At 40.6% G+C, this 18,275-nt stretch overlaps 2 protein-coding genes across 12 annotated transcripts in view; one reads left to right on the forward strand and one right to left on the reverse strand.

Annotated features, from left to right (window-relative positions):
- ZNF106 (zinc finger protein 106) overlaps positions 1–11,823 on the reverse strand; it is a 63,795-nt gene extending 51,972 nt beyond the window's left edge. For 3 of the 7 annotated variants that reach the window (XM_040492397.1, XM_040492396.1, XM_040492395.1), the window contains exon 1: positions 11,694–11,823. The gene's annotated coding sequence lies outside the window, so the exon portion shown is untranslated. The remainder of the gene's footprint in view (positions 1–11,693) is intronic. The other 4 variants (XM_040492398.1, XM_040492399.1, XM_040492393.1 and 1 more) reach the window with 2 other exon arrangements.
- Positions 11,824–12,964: 1,141 nt separating this feature from the next.
- SNAP23 (synaptosome associated protein 23) overlaps positions 12,965–18,275 on the forward strand; it is a 39,855-nt gene continuing 34,544 nt past the window's right edge. For 3 of the 5 annotated variants that reach the window (XM_040492438.1, XM_040492441.1, XM_040492443.1), the window contains exon 1: positions 14,894–15,003. The gene's annotated coding sequence lies outside the window, so the exon portion shown is untranslated. Of the gene's footprint in view, positions 13,079–14,893; positions 15,004–18,275 lie in introns of those variants that run through there. The other 2 variants (XM_040492440.1, XM_040492439.1) reach the window with 2 other exon arrangements.

An 18,275-nucleotide genomic window follows, 5' to 3' on the forward strand; every position in this document is an offset into this window, starting at 1 on the left:
TCTTAGGCTGTACCTGTCTTCTTTTGGATTATTCACTTTAATTTTTCTACTAGCTTTTTAGCAGTGCTTCTTCACATTTTCTCTACCATGAGTGCTCCAGGAACTACAAAATGCACCCTATCATTTTACCCTGTACTCCGTGTTAATAATTTGCCACTTCAGGGGGCACCTGGGTGGCTCATTCAGTTAAGCGTCTGACTTCGACTCAGGTCATGATCTCACGGTTCATGAGCTCGAGGCCCACATTGGGCTCTGTGCTGGCAGCTCAGAGCCTGGGGCCTGCTTCAGATTCTGTGTCTCTCTCTCTCTCTCTGTTCATCCCTTGCTCACACTCTCTCCCTCTAAAAACAAATAAATATTTTAAAAAAATTTTTTTAGTGGGAATGCAAGTTGGTGCAGCCACTCTGGAAAACAGTATGGAGGTTCCTCAAAAAACTAAATAGAACTACCCTACGACCCAGCAATTGCACTACTAGGCATTTATCCATGGGATACAGGTGCTCTGTTTCAAAGGGACACATGCACCCCCATGTTGATAGCAGCACTATCAACAATAGCCAAAGTATGGAAAGAGCCCAAATGTCCATCGATGGATGAATGGATAAAGAAGATGTGGTATACATATACAATGGAGTATTACTTGGCAATCAAAAAGAATGAAACCTTGCCATTTGCAGCTACGTGGATGGAACTGGAGGGTATTATGCTAAGTGAAATTAGCCAGAGAAAGAAAAAAATCATATGACTTCACTCATATGAGGACTTTAAGAGACAAAACAGATGAACATAATGGAAGGGAAACAAAAATAATATAAAAACAGGGAGGGGGACAAAACAGAAGAGATTCATAAATACAGAGAACAAACTGAGGGTTACGGGAGGGGTTGTGGGGGGAGGGATGGGGAAGGGGCACTAAGGAATCTACTCCTGAAATCATTGTTGCACTATATGCTAATTTGGATGTAAATTTTAAAAAATAAAACTTAAAAAAAAAAAGGTTACATAAAAAATAATAATAATAATTTGCCACTTCAAGTACATTTTACAAACCTTGTAGCCATATAGGTCAATTTACCCCCAACTCCCATTCCATGCTTTATGTTGTATGTTTTATATCTATATGATGTGATGATCTCCACAAGATGATGCACCTTTATTAAACAGTTGTATGTTGTTTTAAGAAATTAAAAGGACAAGATTTGTATTTATCCACTTATTTACTTTTTCTGATGTTCTTCACTCCCTGATGAAGAGTCAAGTTTCCACCTGGTATCATTTCCTTTTAGACCAAACTTTAGCATTTCTTGTAGTGCAAATCTGCTAGTAATGAATTATCTTGGTTTTCTTTTAACTGACATTATTTTTATTTCACTTTCATTCTTGAATGCTATACTACTGAATCTGTAATTCTGGATTGTCAAGTTTTTCTTTCAGCATTTTAAAGATTTTCTATTCTTTCTGGCCTTCATGATTACCCTCCTGTATATAACATGTTTTCTTTGGTTGCTTTCTGGATTTTTCCTTTTATTTTTGGCTTTCAACAGTTTGACTGTGAGGTACCTAGTCATGGTTTTCTTCATTGTTAAACTTATGGTTTGCATGGTTTTGTCTTTATCCTTCTTAGGGTGTGCTGAGCTTACAGAATCTGTCAATTTATGCCTTTCACTAACTTTGGGACGTTTTCAGCCCTTACATTTTCAAGTATTTTTTCTTCTTCCCCATTCTTTTACCTCTCCTTCTGGCACTCCAATGTAGTATGTTGGTTTTTTTATATTGCCCACAGGTCCTTGAAGATCTCTTCCTTTTTCTCTTTTACTCTTCTTCTGCTCTTCATACTGAGTAATTTCTATTGATCTTTAATTTCATGGATTCTCTCCTCAGGCTTCTCCATTCTGCTTTTAGCCCAACCAGTTTATTTCCAGTTTCGTATATTTCAACATTAGAATATCCATTTGATTATTTAATACTCATTTTTTAAAAATATTTATTTTTGAGAGAGAGCATGTACAAGTGGGGAAGGGCCAGAGAAAGGGGGAGACAGAGTATCTAAAGTGGGCTCTGTGCTGATAGCAGGGAGCCTGATGTGGGGCTCAAACTTAAACCGTGAGATCATGACCTGAGCTGAAGTCAGACACAACCCACTGAGCCACCCATATCCCCTAATACTCATTCTTTATGAGTATATTTTCCTGTGCATCATTTTCCTTTTCTTTACTAATACATATTTTTCACAAGTTTCAAATCCTTTCCTGCTAATTCCAACATTTGAGTATTTTAAGATTAAGATAGTCTTTTAACTTGAGAATAGGTTACATTCCTGATTCTCTGTATATGAGTAATTTTGGAATATATGCTGGATGTTATAAATGTTACTATTGTGGAGACTCTGAATTCCTTTATATTCCTCTGAAGAGTGCCGATTTTTTTTTTATTTTTTAATGTTTATTTTTGAAAGTGTGGTGTGTGCGCGCAGGAGGGGCAGAAAGAGAGGGAAACACAGAATCTGACGCAGGCTCTAGGCTCTGAGCTATCAGCAGGAGCCTGACGTGGGGCTCCAACTCACAAACCGTGAGTTCATGACCAGAGCCGAAATCTGATGCTTAACCGACTGAGCCACCCAGGTGCCCCAAAGAGTGATTTTTTTTTTATTTTTGTTTTAGTAGGTATGTAAATTGGTTGACTCAAACTGCAAACTCTGTTTCTTAGGTAGATGAAATCTCAATTCAGTTCTTTCACCCTTAGCTGAACTTCTTAGAGTCTGTTCTACACATGCATAGTTCCACACTCTGTCAAGATTTCAGTAGAGTTCATTCACAAGAGTTTGAGGCTTCTCTATTTTCCAGGATTCTCCTTTTACTTCCCAATAGGTGTGTTTGCCTAGAGCCTTATCTTTTGGTTCTTCAGGCCAAAGACACTAGAAGTTTAACATCAGAAATTTAACCACCCTACCTGACACAGACTACAGCCATGAAAATGGGAAATCATGTGCATCAGTTCCTCAAGTGTTAATTCCCTTCCAGAATCTGTTTGCTCTGGGTAACTCTCCAGTGATTTTAGTTGTTTTATGTACTTCTGATTTAATAGCTGTTATCTGCAGGAAGGTCTGCCAGTAGGAGCTTACTAAGCCATGATCAGAACTAGACACATGCTTACACTTTTCAGAGCCTTCAACCTGACTGAATGGCTCCAGGCAATGTTCAAGCAGGTGAGGGAGATCAAAGAAGACATGCCCCTCAGTCTTGTGATGGAGTGGGAGGCCCTAGGTCTAGTGACAAATCTGCTAGGGTCTAGGATGATTCTTGAATGGCAGATGTCTTTCATGAAATGGCTCAGGATTCTAGTCTACTTCCATTTCACCTCAACCTAAACATTCACTTCTATGATTCCTTCAACCATACAATGAAAAAGCCAAGACCATACACTCTAAGTTTATTTATTTACTTATTTTGAGAAAGAGAGAGAGAGAGAGAGAGAGAGAGAGAGCGAGCAGGGGAGGGGCAGAAAGAGAAGAAGAGAGAGAATTCCAAGCAGAGCCCCATGCAGGACTCAAACTCATGAACTGTGAGACGATGACCTGAGGCGAAGTTGAATGCTTAACCGACTGAGCCACCCAGGTGCCCCAAGACCATAAGCTCTTATGTTTTATGCCTCAGTTCCTTACTTTTAAAAGCCCTTTGGGGCGCCTGGGTGGCTCAGTCGGTTGAGCGTCCGACTTCAGCTCGCGTCACGATCTTGCAGTCCGTGAGTTTAAGACCCACGTCAGGCTCTGTGCTGACAGTTCGGAGCCTGGAGCCTGTTTCAGATTCTGTGTCTCCCTCTTTCTCTCTCCTCCCCCACTCATGCTCTGTCTCTCTCGTCTCAAAAATAAATAAAGGTTAAAAAAAATTTTTTTAATTAAAAATAAATAAATAAATAAATAAAAGCCCCTTGGCCTGGGTGGCTCAGTCAGTTAACCGTCTGTCTTTGGCCTAGGTCATGACCCTGCTCTTCCCAAGTTTGAACCCCGTGTCGGGCTCTGTGCTGACAGCTTAGAGCCTGGAGCCTGTTTTGGATTCTGTGACTCCCTCTCTCTCTCTGCCCCTCCCCCACTCACATTCTGTCTCTCTCTCTCTCTCTCAAAAATAAACATTAAAAATAAATAAATAAAAAATAAAAAAGCCCTTCAATGCATCCAAGTATTTAAGATCAAAAACCAAAATACTTAACAAAGTCCTCCAAAGAGCTGTTTCATATGCTGGTCCCCCTCCCTGGAATGTTTTTATTCCTTTCCATCTAGGTAACTATGCATCCTTCAAATCTCAGTCCAAATGTCATTTGCCTGGGGAAGCACTCCCTGATCTCTCAGATTAGGCCATACTCCCTCATACACACTTCTCTCCTAAAATCCTGTGCCTCCTTCATACCACTTATCACATCTGTGACTATTTCTGAGGCAGACAGTAGAGCAGCAGTTCTCAACCATATCAGACACAATACCCTCTTTTTTTCCCCTAACATGTTACAGAAATTTTCATTAATCCATAAATATGAGACATGATTATAACAATCCCCAGTACGGGGCGCCTGGGTGGCTCAGTTGGTTAAGCGTCTAACTTCAGCTCAGGTCATGATCTTGCGGTTCGTGAGTTCGAGCCCCACATCGGGCTCGGTGCTGACAGCTCAGAGCCTGGAGCTGCTTCAGATTCTGTGTGTATTTCTCTCTCTGCCCCTCCTGTTCATGCTCTGCCTCTCTCTCTCAAAAATAAATAAGAAAACATAAAAAAAAAAAAAGAGAGAAACAATCCCCAGTATGCTCTTCAAGCAGCTGTCCCAAAGGTCACCATGGAATTTTTCTTTCAAGGTATTTATACTTTTTTATTATAAATATTTTATAATAGCTCCTACCCTTAGTGAAATTCAGAGCAACTGTAACTTACTTACACATGTCAAATTTTAAATATCAATATAAGGGCACCTGGGTGGCTCAGTTGGTTAAGTGTCCAACTTCATCTCAGGTCATTTTCTCATAGTTCATGAGTTCCAGCTCTGGATCAGACTCTGTGCTGTCAGCATGGAACCTATTTCAGATTCTCTCCCCTCCACCACAGCCCGCCACCTCCCCTGCTGGTACCCTCTCTCTCTCAAAAATAAATAAAACATTTTTTTTAATTTAAAAAATAAAATAATATTTATTTCAACATGTAAATGCTTGGGCATGACTATATTAGATGAAGACTGTGAGTGTGAAAACTCCAAATACAGACTGATAAAAACATGTTATATCATTGATGAAAATACCAGGAACGTGATACGATCTTCCAAAATAGTGACCAACTCTTTGTAAACTCTGAAATAAAGAAAGTACAGGGGCGCCTGGGTGGCTCAGTCGGTTAAGCGGCCGACTTCGGCTCAGGTCATGATCTCGCGGTCCGTGAGTTCGAGCCCCACGTCGGGCTCTGTGCTGACAGCTTAGAGACTGGAGCCTGTTTCAGATTCTGTGTCTCCCTCTCTCTGATCCTCCCCTGTTCAGGCTCTGTCTCTCTCTGTCTCAAAAATAAATAAACGTTAAAAAAAAAATTAAAAAAAAAAGAAAATACGATCTCTTGATTTACACAGTAACTGTGCTCTATGCAAAAACAAAACAGAACAAAAAATAATTCATGTGTAAAACAAATTAGTTCTAAGTTCATGTGGTCAGAAACAGATTTTTCACCTACATGAACATCCTCTGGGCCATTTGAAAGTGATGTAAAATGTACAACAGGTTTTTACTGTATAGGGTAGGGATGTTCTTTACATTGCAGGATGTCTAACAACCGGATCTTTATCCAGTAAAGTCAGTGTCATCCTCTCAATGATTTTGAAACTAAAAATACCCCCCAAATTTCCAAACCTCCCTAGGAGATGATCTCAAACTCATTAAAAACCACTACATTAGGGTAAAGGAAGATAGCAAGATCTCTATAACCAGACTGCTTGTGTTTGAAACCTAGCTCTATCACTTACTAGCTGTGTGTGATCTTGACCAAGTAGTTTAACCTTTTTGTGCTTCAGTTTCTACATTCATAAAACAAAAATATTATCAGAATCAATGTCATAGAGCTGTTACGAGGAATCAATTAGAAAATCCATATTAAGTGTGTGGCACAAAGTTGGTACCAAATCTTTGCTATAGTCATTAGTATAATTATTTGCTTAATGACTGTCTCTCCCAATAGACAATAAACTCCATTACAGCTAGCAGGAATGTCTGTTGTGTTCATTATTTTATTCCTATGACCTGGCACACCATCTGGTATAGAGTAAGTACTCAATATTGAATAAATGAATGAATAAAAGTTAGCAAAGGTGTTTGGATATAAACAATAAAAACTGGAGCATAACCTTCAACCTATTATTTTAGGTCATGTTACTAAGATACTTCTATACATAAATGTCAAAATTTACCCTAATGACATACATACATATGTAGAATTTATCTAGAGAGATACCCAAGAAACTAGTAATAGGTTTTGACTCTGGGAAAAAAACTGAGGGCATGGGGGTTGGAAATTCATTTTTCACTATAGATCTTTTTGTTCTTTTCAAAAAATTAAGCAATATACACGTATCATTGTTAATTTTTTTTAATTTTCTTTTTACTCACATATTTTTTAATTTTTTTAATGTTTATTTATCTTTGACAGAGAGAGACAGAGACAGAGACAGAGAGACAGAGCATAAGTGGAGGAGGGGCAGAGAGAGAGGGAGACACAAAATCTGAAGCAGGCTCCAGGCTCTGAGCTGTCAGCACAGAGCCAGACACAGGGCCCAAATCCATGGACAGCGAGATCATGACCTGAGCCAAAGTCAGACCCTCAACCGACTGAGCCACCCAGGCACCCCTAACTCATATATTTTTTTAAACCTAGAAGACCTAAGGCACAAGAACTAAGACTGAATAATGCTTCTTTGTACAAAACTTTTTTGAAACTCCAGAAATCTGGCACAAAAACAGACACATAGACCAATGGAATAGAATAGAAACCCCAGAACTAAACCCATAAACGTATGGCCAACTAACCTTTGACAAAGCAGGAAAGAACATCCAATGGAAAAAAGACAGTCTCTTTAACAAATGGTGCTGGGAGAACTGGAAAGCAACATGCAGAAGGTTGAAACTAGACCACTTTCTCACACCATTCACAAAAATAAACTCAAAATGGATAAAGGACCTGAATGTGAGACAGGAAACCATCAAAACCCTAGAGGAGACCTCTCTGACCTCAGCCGTAGCAATCTCTTTCTCGACACATCCCCAAAGGCAAGGGAATTAAAAGCAAAAATGAATTACTGGGACCTTATGAAGATAAAAAGCTTCTGCACAGCAAAGGAAACAACCAACAAAAATAAAAGGCAACCAACGGAATGGGAAAAGATATTTGCAAATGACCTATCGGACAAAGGGCTAGTATCCAAAATCTATAAAGAGCTCACCAAACTCCACATCCAAAAAACAAATAACCCAGTGAAGAAATGGGCAGAAAACATGAATAGACCCTTCTCTAAAGAAGACATCCGGATGGCCAACAGGCACATGAAAAGATGTTCAACGTCGCTCCTTATCAGGGAAATACAAATCAAAACCACACTCAGATATCACCTCACGCCAGTCAGAGTGGCCAAAATGAACAAATCAGGAGACTATAGATGCTGGAGAGGATGTGGAGAAACGGGAACCCTCTTGCCCTGTTGGTGGGAATGCAAATAGGTGCAGCCGCTCTGGAAAACAGTGTGGAGGTTCCTCAGAAAATTAAAAATAGACCTACCCTATGACCCAGCAACAGCACTGCTAGGAATTTACCCAAGGGATACAGGAGTACTGATGCATAGGGGCACTTGTACCCCAATGTTTATAGCAGCACTCTCAACAATAGCCAAATTATGGAAAGAGCCTAAATGTCCATCAACTGATGAATGGATAAAGAAATTGTGGTTTACATACACAATGGAGTACTATGTGGCAATGAGAAAGAATGAAATCTGGCCCTTTGTAGCAACGTGGATGAAACTGGAGAGTGTGATGCTAAGTGAAATAAGCCATACAGAGAAAGACAGATACCATATGTTTTCACTCTTACGTGGATCCTGAGAAACTTAACAGAAACCCATGGGGGAGGGGAAGGGAAAAAAAAAAAAAAAAGCGGTTAGAGTGGGAGACAGCCAAAGCATAAGAGACTTAAAAACTGAGAACAAACTGAGGGTTGATGGGGGCTGGGAGGGAGGGGAGGGTGGGTGATGGGTATTGAGAAGGGCACCTTTTGGGATGAGCACTGGGTATTGTATGGAAACCAATTTGACAATAAATTTCATATATTGAAAAAATAAAAAAAATAAAAAAAAGAAACTCCAGAAATCATTAAGAAGTTTGACTTGCATATATATTTTGAACTTTCAGAATGTTCATCACACTAAAGAGACCTATCGCAGTTTACTGATACTCCAAAAAAGTCTAATATAATTAGAAACTGATTACCTATCCAAAAAGACATAAAGGGACAAGTAACATAACTACTAGGAGTAATAATAATTTTATATTTATATACCAGTTTATAGTTTACAAAATCTGGTGGAAAAGCATGACCTCTGAAGTAGACAAAAAATAGGTTTACTACCCCAAGTAAATTTTAATCTTTCTGAACTTCAAATTCCTTTTCTATAAAATGAAATACTACCACCTAGTAATCAGGGATTCAGTTTAAAAAAGAAGTAGCAATTTCTTGCTGTGAGCTTTTCTTTCTAAAGGTAATTATTTACATTTTCAATAGGTAACATGTTTCAAATTTTTAAAATAGAAATGGGCGTACAGCTGGTTTCAATGGAGAACTCCAATTTACCACCTGAACCCACTAATCAATCACTATCTATCACGCACTACTATCACTAATAGCGGAAAAACTAGAGTATAGAGCATAGCCTATGACATTGTACCCAAAGTGTTTAACCTGAAACCAATCAAGCATTTACCTTACCTTTGTTAGCAGTAACAAGCTAAGTGATATCACTAGGAATCAATCAGTTAAATTCAGATCATTGACAGGGTCTCTTCAACAAGTTATGATGAAAAAGAAAAAAAAAGTTAACTGTTCTAGATTTGAAAAGATTTCAAGAGACATAAAAGCCAAATGCAATGCATAAAATTTTATTGGAAATAGGATCAAAAACAGTAAAAAAGAAGAAATAAGTGGGGGGCAATTTGGGGAAATTTTTTAATTTAATTTTCTAAATCTTTTTTTTTTTTTTGGTAATCTCTACACCCAACGTGGGGGTCGAACTCACAGCCCTGAGATCAAGAGTTGCATGGTCTTCCCACTGAGCCAGCCAGGTGCCCCAAATTTGGGGATATTTTAATAAAGATTAGGTTTTAGATAATATACAAGAATTAGTTGTTTCGTGTGATTATGCTATTGAGTTATGCAGGAAAATGTTCTTTTCATTAGAGACATGTATTAAAGTGTGTAGGGGTGAAATGTCAGGAATAAAAGCAAATAGCAATGTAACAGCAGATTTGAAAAAGAATGATCAATTTACATGGGTTCAATATAGTATTTTCTCTACTTTTCTGGATGTTTAAAAGTTTTCATAAGAAATTCCTAAAAACTTATACAGAAAATAATTCCATTCCCACTCCTGTTTCTCAGCCACTTCAACTTCCAGTCACTGTTGCCAGTTTCTTCTGAATTCTTCCAGAGATATTCTAGGTATATATATACACAAATAACCACAGTTTAAACACACACACACACGGTTGTGAAACCTCTTTTTCACTTTTTTTTTTTCACTTAATGTATCTTGGTTATTACTCAGTATTAGCACACAGAGGGCTGGCTCATTCTTACAAAGGCATACTTTACTTAACCAGTCCTCTACTGATGAACACTTAGGAACTCTAATTTCTTGATAGACTCTTTCAGATTAGAAGAGGAAAAAAACCCAACTGACTATAAGGTTTCAATTGGAGATAGCACATTCAATGTGCTTGTCTGCCTACATGTTATTTACTGGATACACAAATTAATCCTAAACTTCCCACTATGATGTTTGAATCAGGAAATGGATAACATGTATATTTCTCACAGAGCCATTCCTGGCCCCAGAACCAATTCATCTAGCATCTACCATTATTCCTTCCTTTTCTTGTACAGAAGCCTCTTATACAGCAGACTACATGTGCTGTGCTCTAAGCTAGATAAATAATTACTATTTGCAGTTTTTCCTTTTTAGATTCTCTTTTTTAATCAAAGCAACTGATTATGAACTAACTTGACCAGATTCCTTCACACCCTCTTACCACCTTCCAACCCATGCTGAAGTTCTCTTCAAAAACTACCTTGTACCTTTATTTTTCTTTAATTTTTTTAAATGTTTATTTATTTTTGAGAGAGAGACAGACTGTGAGCTGGGGAAGGGGCAGAGACAGGGAGACAGAATCCAAAGCCCTGGGGCTGAGCTGTCAGCACAGAGCCTGATGCGGGGATCGAACTCAGGAGCTGAGACTATGACCTCAGTCGATGTCAGACTCTCAACCAACTGAGACACCCAGGTGCCCCTCTAGTACCTTTAAAAGCACATACCATTCTCTAGACTCAGGAGTTAACTCTAGAAACTGTAACTGTAATGTAGTTGCTTCCCAAAAGTGCTTAGAATATCTAACTTGGTGTAACAGGAAAAAGAGGAGACTTGGCATATGTGAATTTCACCACTTACCCTAGCTAGTTTAGCTTGAGCAAATTACGGTCATCAGAAATATGCTTCAAAAATCCACTTGCCATCACAGTATTCATCAATTTTTTGTGACACACCGGAGTGTACAATGCAGCAGATGCTAAATAAGTCCTAACTGAATCTAAATATTTCATGGATTCATTCACAACCAAACTCGAGAACAGGGCTTAGAACACATTTTAAGATTTCCCATGGCGTTTGGAATACTATTAGGCTTTTAGGAAGTTCTCACAAGTTATTTCGGCTTAGCTAAATTCGACATAAACCATTATGGTAGATAAAGCACCCATTTGCTAGGTAAGAGAAGAACTTCCCTTAACTCGGATGGTCCTAAGTTGCTAAGAGCCAAGGAAATCTCAAACTTCCCAATAAAATGGTTAGGCTGACTCTTAAAGATGATTAAATTGAACAGACTCAAAGCATTTGAGTGCAAAGCATCTCCTCCCCATAATTATGCACCGAGATTCAGACTAAATACTAGCTTGACACGTAGTAAGCGCTCCATAAATCGTAGCTATTATTAAGACGCATCCCAAACGGATAGAAGACGGAAGGAGGAAAAAGAACGGAGGCTGTCAGTCACAAGAGGTCGAAAGGTGTCCCTGGCCTGTGACCCGGAGGCCTTTAAGCACCTGGGTCTGCGGGATCCCTGCGGAACCGGGGGCCGAAGGAGGTCAGCGGCCTCCCCTAAAGGTCAAGGTTCTCGCAGGCACGTTTCCTGCCGGGGCTAGAAGTAGAGTCGGAACGCCCCCGCGAGAATCTGTATCCCGAAGCCAGAAGCACCGCCTGCCCGTAAACCGCGCGGGCTCCGGGAGAAGGGGGTTGCCCCTGTGCCGCAGCCTGCTCGAGCAAAAACCCGGCCACGTCCTGCAGCCCCAAACCTTAGGCGCGGACCACCGGGACCCTCCCGTTCCGAAACGCCTCAACGCAGCCCGACCCTCGATACTCACACTCACAGCCGACCCCTCCTACTCCATCAGGCCGCCAAGATCCCGGCGAGGGGACTCCCTGAGGCCCCCCCACTCAGTTTTGGGTCCGGCGGCCCACTCCGGACCCCCTCCCCGCCGGGCACCGCCGCCGCCGCCGCCAGCGCGCAGGCGCACACCGCCACCGTCACGCTCCCCTTTTTTTTCCCTTTGCTGTCCGCCTTTCTCAATAATCTAGCTTTATTTGAACACATGAGAGTGAACAACGGACACAGGGGAAAGAAGCTTTACGCAAAAAGAAAGATCAAAGGCCGGCAGGCAAGCTTGAGGAAGTTACTCTGCTGCACTGAACTCAGTTGTGACTAGCCTTCCTCGTTCCTTTTTCTTTCTCTTTGTTCTTCCCCGGCCTTCCTTTTGCTTCTACTCTCTTCCTAAATCCCCAGCATTCCCTTTATGCAGTGGCAATTGTTTAAGCTACATTTCCAACCATTCCTGCCTTGGAAAATTTACTGAAATTTAATGGATGTTGCAGGAGCTTGAGGGCAGACAGATATCTGAGTTCAAATTTTGATCTAGCCGCTAGTAACTTATGACTTTGGGCAAATTACAAGTTTTCTTGGAACCTCAGTTTCTTCACAGTTAAAATTAGGATAATGCTATCTCTCAGGGTGTTGCTAGGATTAAAAGACATAATATAGGTCACGTTCCTATCCATGAATGGGTGCCTGTCAGAGTGAACAATACATGAATACCAATGATTATATTTTATTAATATTTAATATATTTCTTTATTAAACTTAGCCCATACACATTCCCTATTTTAGTGACTACAAATAATCAGATAAACCAAGTTACATTAGGATTAATAATGTTGTGAAGTGTTACTCCTCCCATATTATTGAGCTTCTGATAATGTCTATGTTTAACAAGACCTGCAATACCTAAAATCAAAGCAAGCACCTTCATCTATGTGTAAGTCCAGACTTGCTTAGAACCCTTTTTTTTTAATGTTTTTTTTGAGAAAAAGAGAGAGAGAGCACGCACACAAGCAGGGAGAGGGCAGAGAGATAGGGGGACAAAGGATCAGCCAGCTCTGCACTAACAGCAGAGAGCCTGATACGGGGCTTGACCTCACAAACTGTGAGATCATGACCTAAGCGACATCAGACACTCGACTGACTGAGCCACCCAAGCGCCCCCAGATTTGCTTCTAAAGGATTGAGGAACTATTCTAATTGTGTGTTTGTGACATCACAATTCTTCTAAACACTCAAGGTCTGAGGTATGCTGCTCATTCTACTCTCCTTTAAAGGCATGCAATGGAAGGACTACTTTACCCTATAAGCTGAGGGCCATAGTCCAAAGAAAAGCTTGTAGAAGACCAAGGTCAGCCATTGGTGAGCATCAAGGTAATCCTAGATCAGGGTTTCTTAACCTTTGCACTATTGATATTTTGGAGATGATTCTTGGGCTATCCTGTGCATTGCAGGATACTTAGCATTCGGGGAATACTAAATGCCTGTAGTATCCCCTTTATATCCGCCACCCCAATCCCTGTCGTCTTGACAATCAAAAATGTCTCCAGACACTGCCAAATGTCCGCTCAAGGACAAAAATGTTCCTGATTGAGAACCATGGCATTACACCATGGATAAATACACCATAAATAAACTCAACCATAAATTTTGTCCACTTCTGCCTATAAGAAGTGATTGGTGCTTAAGAAAGCCACACACCAAGATAGAAGAGGGAGAGTTCATTTTTACCAATCTTATACAGGCCCTTGACAGTGACACCAGTCCTCCAGTCTTTCTCTGATCAACTTGTTCTGTCACTTTATACAACCATATTCGAAAACTTCTCCACTTTCCTTAAAACCCCCAACTCCTTTTCTATTAGCAAATGACCTCATCTCCTATTTCACAAAGAAAACAGAGGTCATGAGATGAGAACTTCTTTAACTTCCTGTTACTAAACATACACACTTACAGACACATACTTCCTCTTATTATAATTGAGGAGATATCTTTATTTCTCTTCCAACACCATTCCTCCCACCAGTACTTTGGATTGTCTCTACTCTTATTCTCTCAAGATCTTTACCTATTAACACTTCTGTTTATTCAACTATTTTTCCCCTCAGTTGTATGTTGCCTATCATGCTCAAGTTTCTCCTGTCTTAATTCTAACAAAAATCCAAACAACAGAAACAAAAACTTTGACCCCTTGTCTGTCAAGGCCTAACTTTCCAAAAGCATTTTATAACCTCTCCCTACTTTTGCACCTCCCCTCTCTCGAAATTGCTGCAATCTATCTTTCAACTTAATCATTCCACCACATAGCTTTCACTAAGATCACCAATGACCTCTGTGTTACAATATACAAAAGATATTTATCAGGGTTCACTTTCCTGACCCTTAGAAGTAGATTCCTTCTAAGTGCTGTTATTATTTTTTTTAATTATTAATTTCCAGCACTGTGCTCTATTCTTAGAGGTACCCAGAAGAGTTCCTAGACCTGTTTAAAACCCTTCAATGGATTTCTGTAGCCATAGTATAAAGTGCAGGCTCACTTAAGCTTGCACACTAAAGTCCAGTATAAAGTGCAAGACCTACCAAGATCTAGCCCGTTGCCGACTATTTAAAGGTTATTCCCCACTTCACCTGGAGATACACGATGAGCTCTAAGCCTCTCAGCAGAATGAACTACAAGGAATTTACAGAAAGTGCTATGTTCCTAGTGGCAAAGGCTGTTTCCGCAGGCTGGAAAACTATCACCCTCTATCCCAGACTTCTAGGAGAATTCCTACTTAGCCTTCCTGATTGAAAAGTCGCTTTCTCTGGGAACCCTTCCAGACATCCCTAAGGATAAGGTGCAGCTTTCATTGTGCACCGACTCCGCCTCGGACTTCCTGATGCCACTCACTAAATTCTACCCACTATTATTTGTTTACATATCGATCTCCAATCTAGATAGATCAAAAGATCCTGGAGGGCAAGGAAGGCATTCTTGTCTCCTTTTCTTCAGCAATCATCCAGCAGATGGCTTGCCCTCGACAAATGTTTGTTGCATGAATATATCCCACCTTCGGGAGGGATTCGAATTATCCGGTTAACGGGCGACTCCCCAGGCTCTTCGCCTGCGTGGCAGGGAGATTTAAACCCCTCAGAAGGTGATTGGCTCCTGCTCCAGGGGTGTGTCCGCGCCCGCGTGGCCGGGGAAGTGCGCAGGCGCGCGGGCCCGGCGCGCGCAGGCGCTAGGAGGAGGCAGCTCCAAGTCCGGTCTGGGGGTGTCCGAGCCGCTGCGGCGCGAGAGGAGTGGCCGGAACTGGTTGGTGAGCTTCCAGGAGTGGGGTTGAGGGAGCTAGTCGGGTTGAAGATTGGGATCAGGTCCCAAGAAGAAGGAGTATTATTGTGTTTAAAAGTTCGTGGGGTCGGGCTTAAGGGGAGGGGGGGAAGTGCTCTTGCCTCTACTGGGCAGGTCGGGCCCAGAGCAAGGACGCGAGGCGCCAGGAAACTACCGAGGGGCGGCGGAGGAAGGGTGGTGGGGTGGTGGTTCGTTGGTCCCCTCCTCAAAACCAAGCAGAGGTAAACTCCCACTCCCTCTCCTCTACAGTGTTGCTGTGGTCGTGATTAGAAGACTGTACGGTGACCACAAGTGATCAGATAACTCTGAACTAGTTATTTGAAGGTCTCTGAGGTTCGTGGCATTGGAGAGTCCAGGCTCTCTAGGAAAGTCCATTCTTACCTCGTGGCTGTACTGCAGACGCACGAAGGATCCGTAAAACGAATTTCACAGTTCCAGCCTGGAGTTGTTGTGGGTAGGGGGAGAGTACTGGAAAGTACTGCTTCATTTCAACCTTTTTTAAGTCATTAATCACTACTGTATTAGGAAAGGTACATGAGAGTGGAGAAAACCGAAAGACGTCAAAGTTGGGAAAGGAAGATGAGAAGGGAGTGTCGTTTTGCCTTTTGCTAGTCATCTTCAGGGAGTAGGTGGACGACTGGAGAGGGCTGTTTGGATACTGGTAGCTTCTGACAGCGTTCCCTTGGCCATGTGAAAATAATATAGCTTCTTAGTAGCAGATAGTTAAAGAATTGAGAGGAATATTATTCCATGTGCCCTTAAGACTGGCTTTCAGATGTGCAGGTAAAATATGGTCAGGTAGAAATGGTTCTCCCACGTTCTTGCCTAGCCTGGAAAATACCACACTTTAAATGCATGGGACCTTCAATCAGGAAGGCTAAGTAGGAATTAGCTAGAATACTTTGAAATCTAACCTTAAGATATTTCATAGTAAGATTTTTAAAAAATAATGTTTCTTCCATAATCACAGTTGATGCCTAAAGCATCTAATGGTTAATTGTCTTTTGTTCCTTTGGCAAGAGGTAATGAGAAAGAATATATTCATATAGATATTAGAAGAAACACTTCTTTTCACAATTACCATGCTCCTTTGACAGATGATGTGAAAGTGAATGAAATGATCATACAACAGCCTACAGCTCAAATATTTATCAGTGTTAGTAGGCTTTTTATTTTTGTTTTTGGGTTTTTGGGGGGCGGGGTGCTTGTGGTATATGGGTATACACTAGAGAATTGCTGTTATCCTAGTTCCAGGATAGCAGTGGATTATTGTGCCATTATTTTCTTAACACTCTTTCCTGTAGACACTATTCTTAACAGTATAACACTCTTTCCTGTAAATAGTAGTGTTTGCTTAAACATAGTAGCAAGCTCACTTAACTAAAGGTCACACCTTTTCTAATTATTCGGAACACAGCCTTGAACCTAGATGGAAGCAGGTAAACAAAGAAACAGGCCCAAGTTGTTCATGGGACAACTGTCAGTATTTCACCCATCATGAACCATACCAGCATTGTAAAATTTGCCTTTTAGAAGATCATCTGCAATATTTCATGTTTTTAATAGATTTGTTTTCAACATTACACTTTTCCAAAGTGATAATCTGTGAAATCATGGTTTTTATGTATTTTATTCCCTTTTCTAGTATACGTTATAATATACATGTAACTTAAATACGTAACTATTGCTAGGGGCATCTGGGTGGCTTAGTCGGTTATGCATCTGACTCGATTCTGGCTCAGGTCATGATCTCACAGTTCATGAGTTTGAGCCCCACATTGGGCTCTGCACCCCCTTCCCCATAAGTAAATAAACGTTTAAAATAATTAAAAATAAAAACTATTTATTTTTTTTATTTTTATTTTTTATTATTTTTTTTAAACGATATTTATTTTTGAGACAGAGAGAGACAGAGCATGAACGGGGGAGGGGCAGAGAGAGAGGGAGACACAGAATTGGAAGCAGGCTCCAGGCTCTGAGCCATCAGCCCAGAGCCCGATGCGGGGCTCGAACTCACAGACCGTGAGAGCGTGACCTGAGCTGAAGTCGGATGCTTAACCGACTGAGCCACCCAGGCGCCCCGAAAAATAAAAACTATTTAAATACCTAACTATTGCTTATATAACAGCTGAAATCATCTTGTGTTCTTACTCTGCACTCTGGAAAATACTGCTTTGGAACTAACCTACTCAGTCTATTTTTAAAATTTTTTTAGAGAGAAAGGGCACAAGTGATCAAGGAGGCAGAGAGAGAGAATCCCATGAAAGGCAGAGAAAGAGAGGAGAGAGAGAGAAGCAGAGCTCATCTGAAGTGGGGCTCGAATTCACAAACCTTGATATCATGACCTGAACTGGTCAGATGCTTAACCCTGAGCCACCCAGGCACCCCATAACCTACCCACTTTAAAATTAAGGATTGGTTTAGGCCACTGGACCCAGTGATGGCATTCACTGTTTTGACACAATTCTAGCAAACTTACTTATCTGGTCTCACCAGATGAAAGTAGATTAGAATAGCAAAAGGGAAAAAAGAGGATGTTAGCTCTTTGACATTTTAGTGAAATCAGCTACTGTTTGGTTTTTTTCTTCTGAATTAAGGTGCTTTTTTTTTCTTCATTTCGTTCCTGTGTTTTAAACATTCTGGAAGAGTGTTTTTTAGTTGTGTTTATACTTAGTGTTATGTATATTTATAATATATGATGTTGCTTGCATCCAAGAGTGCTGAACTTTTTGATTCTAGTGCCATATTTTGTTTGTAGCTCTGTAGATCGAGAGAGGACTAGATGACAAGGACTGGTCTTTTCTTTGTTGTGGTGGGTAGAGACTTGACACAGATGGATCCAGTGCCTCCCAACAATTGGAGGAAGTGGATTGTAGAGCCAGGAAACAGCATGTACTGTTCTTTTTGTAAGACTGGGGTGGAGGTGGGGTTCTATTTGCCCTCATTTAAATTCACTGACATTTTGGTTTTGATTTCAATTTAGGTTGTATTGCTACTAAAATATTTACATCACTGATGAGTGTATTTTTCTGGAATCCCCTCATATTGATTTTTGTGAGATCTGTAACTTGGATTTAAATTTATTTGAACAATGCTTTGATAACGGAGATTACATTTAGATGGCTTCTTAAAGCTTATAAAATAAAATTCCCAACTTCTTTGTAGAGTATACAAAGCCCTTCACAACCTGTCTCCTGTGTCTCCCCACCCTACCCACTCTGTACGCACATACATACAATA

The sequence above is a fragment of the Herpailurus yagouaroundi genome, unplaced genomic scaffold (assembly GCF_014898765.1).
Source record: "Herpailurus yagouaroundi ecotype Mexico unplaced genomic scaffold, PumYag 184, whole genome shotgun sequence".
Classification (NCBI taxonomy): Eukaryota; Metazoa; Chordata; class Mammalia; order Carnivora; family Felidae; genus Herpailurus; species Herpailurus yagouaroundi.